Below are 6,294 nucleotides of genomic sequence, written 5' to 3'. Positions count from 1 at the left end.
CAATGGAACACATCAAAATTGGTGATAACAGATGTTGTTTTGGTATCAAAATGCATCTTTTCCATGCTCTTTCCATTATAAGTACCCAAAGGTAAGTTTGTTGTGCAGTGTAGTGAGTCAGCTCATAAACAATACAAACATGATTTAAAAAGCTCAGACACAACATGCATTGACGTACGGTGAGGTTTGTGACGGGTGAGGCACTGACTCGACTGGAATTGGATGTTCACATATATGAAACCAAAATAGAAGCTTATATTTCAATTTTAATTATGCTGATGATTAGTTGTGCTTTAATCAACTCCATACTGTTCAACAATGATGGCAAGAAAAACAAAATATTTTATGTAAGGTCAAACTATTTTTTTTTTTTTGGGGGGGGGGGGGGTCTCTTTTTAAATAAATAAATAACATGTATTATCTTACCTTTATTTGACGTCCATTTGAAGTCCATGTGCCTATCATTATCCCTATGGGACAGCACTGTTGCAGCACTGCCTCCTACCGTTGCGGCACGGTACTTTCTGCCTCACCCTGTGTATTTTCACCGTGCATTTATGACCGATTACAAAGAAAAAACATGTCACACACATTTATTCAATATTTGCCCCAGCCGCCTGCTTAATTTATTGTATGTGACACAGCGCCACCAGAGGTGAGCCACAGCACTGCACTGGCTCACCCCGCATTTGTTTGAAGAGGCAATACATAAATCCCGCCATTTTGACAATTAAAGTTTTGCCCGTCAGGCTGCAGCTGAAGAATTAGATTTGATCAATCAAATGTAAAATTAGGATACAGCTTCATCTGATAGAGATTCAAGTTGTGTAAATGATGACAGCAGACATGATAATAGAAATTATACATTTTATAACAAACTTTTATTGTGTCTATGATGATGTCAGAGTGGGTCAGGCTGATTAAAGTGACTCGTCATGCTCCACACTGACACGTGCGATCCTCCATCCATCGGAATAAAATGGAGGCTCTGCTCTTGATGATGCTTTCTTTTCTTACTCACACACGCGCTGAATCAGCTGATCTGTTAGGGGAAACTCAGAATTGCCGATCTCAGAGTTGGTCAACTCAGTCTGTTTTTAAACTCAGTTTGTTGAATCTGCTTGCTAGAATAGCACTCTCGAATTTAGCAAACACCTAAGGAAGATGTTGGAAAGATTTGAATCCATAGGAGTCAACCAAGAGCATGAAGATGTCTCAGGAGTCAAGAGAGAGCAACACAGACCTCTTTGACTGGGGTGATCAGTCAGAAATCCCCCTTGAATGGGGTGATGTGCCAGAGATCCTCCTTGACCCTCAAATCGACAGCCATTACTGGGGTTTTTGGCAAAATGTATCAGTTGACACTGACGCTGACCCTCTTGGCAGTAAGGATCCGCCTGAATCCCTCAGAATTGTATCTGAACACCATGTGCAGGAGGAGATACGTCAGGTGGACGAATCTAGATTCAGCAACATGTCCAGCAAGCTCCAAGTCGCAGAGACAAGAATCCAAGAGCTGCAAGCAATGCTGAAGGAAGCAAGAGCCGTGGTGAAAGAGAAGGATGCGAAATGCGCAGAGTTGAAATGCAAGCTCCAAGGCATGGAGAAGAAAAATGAAGGCTTGGAAGAAAAGTTTAAGGAAGTCCTGAAGAAAAACACACAGCTGCTATTAGATCAGGAACAACAGGGCGCAAAATGCGCAAACATGGAATCCAAGGTCCAAGAGGTGGAAGGCAAAAATGAAAGCCTGCAAGAAAAGCTTGATCTATCCTTGGGGAAGAAAGAAACAATACTGCAAGAGAAGAGAGCTCTGAAAATGAAACACTCAGAAGTCAAATCAAGACTTGAAGACAGCGAAAAGAGGCACAGGGTGGTGCAGGTCAAATTAGAGGATATGAGGAAACAAAATAAAAGCTTATATGGGTTGCTTCACAAAGCCCACCAAAGCAATGCAGATGTGCTTAAACAAATGGAAGCCAAGCAAAGAGCAATTCTCCAGACGATGGAAGAAAAGCAGACAAAAATGCAGTGCAAGCTCAATGAAAGCTAGGAAGAATACGCACAAGTGCTGAAGGAGAAAGAAGAACTCTCCAAATCACAGAGACAGCTGCAAGATTGTCTCCAAGACTCTGAAGAGCTTCATAAGAATGCCCAGTACAAAACCAAACAACAGGAGGAGATGCTTAAAGACATGCAGGAAGCACAGAAATTGCTGGACAAGAAGTACAAAGAACTGAAAGAAAGCCACGCAGAAAAGCAAGAAAAAACTGCAGAACTCAATATAAGGTTCAAGAAACTTGAAGAGCAGAAGGCAGAATGTGTCAGCGATCTGCATAAGATCATACTGCAGCACAAAGATCTGCACGAGCGCTGCTTGAAAAAGAAAAAGCGCTTCAAGTTTTTCCAGAGGAATTTTGCTGCCTCTTGACCTTAAACAAAGCTCACCTCGTCTGCCACCATCTGAATCCATCTCCTTGACTTTGACCTCTCCTCTGTGCCTTTCTTTCTTTCATTCTTTCTTCTCACTCCCTCCTTTTTTGGGGGGGGGATTTAATTGGATACTCTAAATTTTAGGATAATAATAATAAAGGCAATCTTATTGTAATTTAGCTTAATTGGACACTCTAAATTTAAGGCCGTGCAAAACCCTACCACCACCTCCTCGCGGTGCCGGCTGGTAACAGTGGTCTCAAACCCTGGCTAACAGTGGAGGTCATACCTGTCAAGTTTTGTATTTAAAAATAGGGGAAATTTTCCGCCGCTGCACAGCAAATTTAATGTTCAAAGTGTCTATACTGGTCGACTCTAGACCGAGTTAAAATAACACTTTTGAAAGTGTTAAACAGTTAACGCTGTGATAGAGTTGAAACAACACACCCAATAGTTGAAATCTAACACACATCAGTGTTAGATTCAATGAAGCCAGATGACACACATTAATTAGTTAAACTGCAGTATTGCCTTAAAGACATTAAGGCCTGGATGACCTCTAATTTCCTGCTTCTAAATTCAGATAAAACTGAAATTCTTGTACTCGGACCCACAAATCTTAGAAACATGGTGTCAAACCAGATACTTACTCTGGATGGCATTACTTTGGCCTCCAGTAACACTGTGAGAAATCTTGGAGTCATTTTTGACCAGGATATGTCCTTCAATGCACATATTAAACAAATATGTAGGACCGCTTTTTTGCATTTGCGCAATATTTCTAAAATTAGAAACATCCTTTCTCAGACTGATGCTGAAAAGTCAATTCATGCATTTATTACTTCTAGGCTGGACTATTGTAATTCATTATTATCAGGCTGTCCTAAAAGCTCCCTGAAAAGCCTTCAGCTGATCCAAAATGCTGCAGCTAGAGTACTGACAGGGACTAGAAAGAGAGCAGATTTCTCCCATATTGACTTCTCTTCATTGGCTCCCTGTTAAATTAAAAATAGAATTTAAAATACTTACATACATACAAGGTCTTGAATAATCAGGCCCCATCTTATCTCAAAGACCTTATAGTCCCATTTCACCCAAATAGAGCACTTCACTCTCAGACTGCTGGCTTGTGGTTCCTAGGATACTTAAGAGTAGAATGGGAGGCAGAGCCTTCAGTTTTCAGGCCCCTCTTCTGTGGAACCAGCTCCCAGTTTGGATTGAGGAGACAGACACCCTCTCTATTTTTAAGATTAGGCTTAAAACCTTCCTTTTTGATCAAGCTTATAGTTAGGGCTGGATCAGGTGACCCTGAACCCTCCCTTAGTTATGCTGCTATAGGCCTAGGCTGCTGGGGGGTTCCCATAATGCACTGTTTCTTTTCATTCACCTTATTTACTTTGTTTACACTCCACTCTGCATTTAATCATTAATTTTTATTAATCTCTGGCTCTCTTCGACAGCATGTCTTTTGTCCTGTCTCTCTCCCCTCAGCCCAACTAGTCGTGGCAGATGACTGCCCCTCCCTGAGCCTGGTTCTGCTGGAGGTTTCTTCCTTTTAAAAAGGAGTTTTTCCTTCCCACTGTCACCAAGTGCTGCTCATAGCGGTTTGTTTTGACTGTTGGGTTTTCTCTGTATTATTGTAGGGTTTTTACCCACAATACAAAGCGCCTTGAGGCGACAGTTGTGATTTGGTGCTATATAACTAAAATTGAATTGAATTTACCTAACACTAGTGTGTAGCGTCAAAAGTTAACACCATCTATGTGTTAATTTAACAGTCAATAAGGTTCAAAATATATTAACTCGATGGAAAGTGTTAAATATAGCTGAGCATAGAAATCTGAATTTTTAAAATACTACTGGTAGTGAATGAATATTCCCATTATTAATCCCCAGATTTACTTCCAAAAACAAAAGATGCCACTTGAATTTACAAAGAAAACCACACAAGTTGCAGTTTGAATCCACTTGTATTCCAAACAAGCACACCACATAGAACAACAGTGGCTTTGCAATAGCTACAACAGAAGTCACACAATATGGCAATGTGGCACAATCTATGTTTTTTCACACATTTCATTAGAAAAGTGCTTGTCATCGGGTCTGTAATAAACCAAGGGCTTAACTGGAAAAACAGAAAATGAATCCGCTCTCTTGTTGATATAGTATGCATTGAAATGATCATCAAAATAAAGAGTGTCCACCCTGCAAGTCAAAATGAAAGCTTGCTCATCATGTACAATGATGTTGGTGACTTTTCTGAAAATAGGAATTTTTTGTTTTTGTTTTTGTTCCAGTACAAACAAACATACCAATCTGATATTTGGTTCCATAGTTTTTCACCCAATTAGTGGTTGGCACAGTATGTGCTTACACTAAAAGCAGAACTTAACACCTCACCTCCGTCCAAGCTCTTAATAATTTCTGTCTTCACTGGACCACACTCAAATCTCTGAAAATCAAAATCCTCCCAGTGGTAAGCAAGCTGTCTCTGGTGTTGGTTAACCAATGCTTTTGTGATAATTTTGAAATTTTTCACTGATCTTTTAAAAAAAAATTATGTTTAGCCTCAAATCTCATACATGAAGGAGTGGACCTATTTTTTTAATATAAAGTGAATAATGTAGCATGAAATTATGCTTTGAAATCAATCTTTTCTGTCAAAACAAAGATCTAGCTTGCGGTGGTCTTTAATCAAGTGCTTCAAATAGTAAGTCAGACCATTAGTACCAGTGGGTGAAACAACAATATTCCCAATCTGTATCAAAGAGGAGCACCAGATTACAGATTTTGGCACTCTTCTTATGGCCTTTGGAGGTAGGTGGAAGCAAGTGAAGCAACAGTAGAAGGCTTGACAGGTCACTGTTCCAGCCTAGAGGAAAATCAGGAAAAAAAAACAAACACATTCAGATGATACATGACTGATATTTTAAAGAGAAGAGTGAGCCAAACTAACCAGACCCACCTGTGTCGTGCTTCGCAGACAAGAGCTCTTCAATGTGTTCATTAGAAATCAGTTTTCTGCACTCTGTCAGGATCCCAGGTTTGAAAAAAGTAGGACATTTTGCCAAAGATCTGCCCGACACCGAAGTCTTGGTCAATCTACAGAAGAATATGCATTTTTATACTATTTCATGTTAAAAGTGTATACTTTGAGTGACAATTCACTTAATAATAATAAAAAGTTGTCTTACCAAGCCAGTGATGTTAAGGAACTGTGGGAAGACATCCAAGACTGTTGAAGAGCACTGTTGATCTTGAACCAGTGTTTGATGATACTGAAACGTGGCCCTCATCTTCTCTTTGACTGCTGATTCATCAGTTGAATGTTTCAAAAAGGATATCGCTTCATGACACTCCTCACCAAGCAGCTGCTTATCAGTGCAGGGAACCTCTCTCTTTGGACTATCTTGGTAGGCTGTGCTGGTGGAGGAGCTGCAGAGTTGTGCTGAACAGTTTACATTTTAAAAGTATAAATCTGAATATTGACTCTCACCCATGAATTTCAACCATGTTGGCCACAAGAAGGTTTACCGAACGTCTTCTTGTGCTATCCGTCAATGTTCTCAGTTTATCGTATTCATCCAAAATAAACTGGTTTAACCTGGAGAGCATTTCTCACCGTCTTCAAGATTAAGCATCACAAAGTCAGAAATTTCATCAATCTTCATCAACATTCAATTCAACAAATAACCCACAGTTTAACAGCAAAATATCTTTGTGTGTGATGTTTTACATCATCTGTTACAAAATCTGCACACCTCTTTTGCTGCTTCTCGTTCGGCATGTGTTCTAGTTTGTGTGAACTAATAGCGAACCCTGCGAATGCGCGGGACACCCACTAGGAAAGAAGAAGACTAAATT

The 6,294-nt window shown here is 40.0% G+C and overlaps 1 long non-coding RNA gene across 1 annotated transcript; it reads right to left on the bottom strand.

The window, feature by feature from the left end:
* Window positions 1-5,172: 5,172 nt before the first annotated feature.
* On the bottom strand, window positions 5,173-5,764 carry LOC115799078 (uncharacterized). The gene is made up of 3 exons (XR_004021527.1): window positions 5,625-5,764; window positions 5,396-5,532; window positions 5,173-5,302 (listed from the first exon to the last, which is right to left on the bottom strand). It is a non-coding gene; the product is annotated as an uncharacterized LOC115799078 (long non-coding RNA).
* Between the last annotated feature and the right edge of the window lie 530 nt (window positions 5,765-6,294).

The sequence above is a fragment of the Archocentrus centrarchus genome, chromosome 20 (genome assembly GCF_007364275.1).
Source record: "Archocentrus centrarchus isolate MPI-CPG fArcCen1 chromosome 20, fArcCen1, whole genome shotgun sequence".
Taxonomy (NCBI): Eukaryota; Metazoa; Chordata; class Actinopteri; order Cichliformes; family Cichlidae; genus Archocentrus; species Archocentrus centrarchus.
The sequence above is the reverse complement of the archived record's forward strand: the minus strand, read 5'-3'. Positions and strand labels throughout refer to the sequence as shown.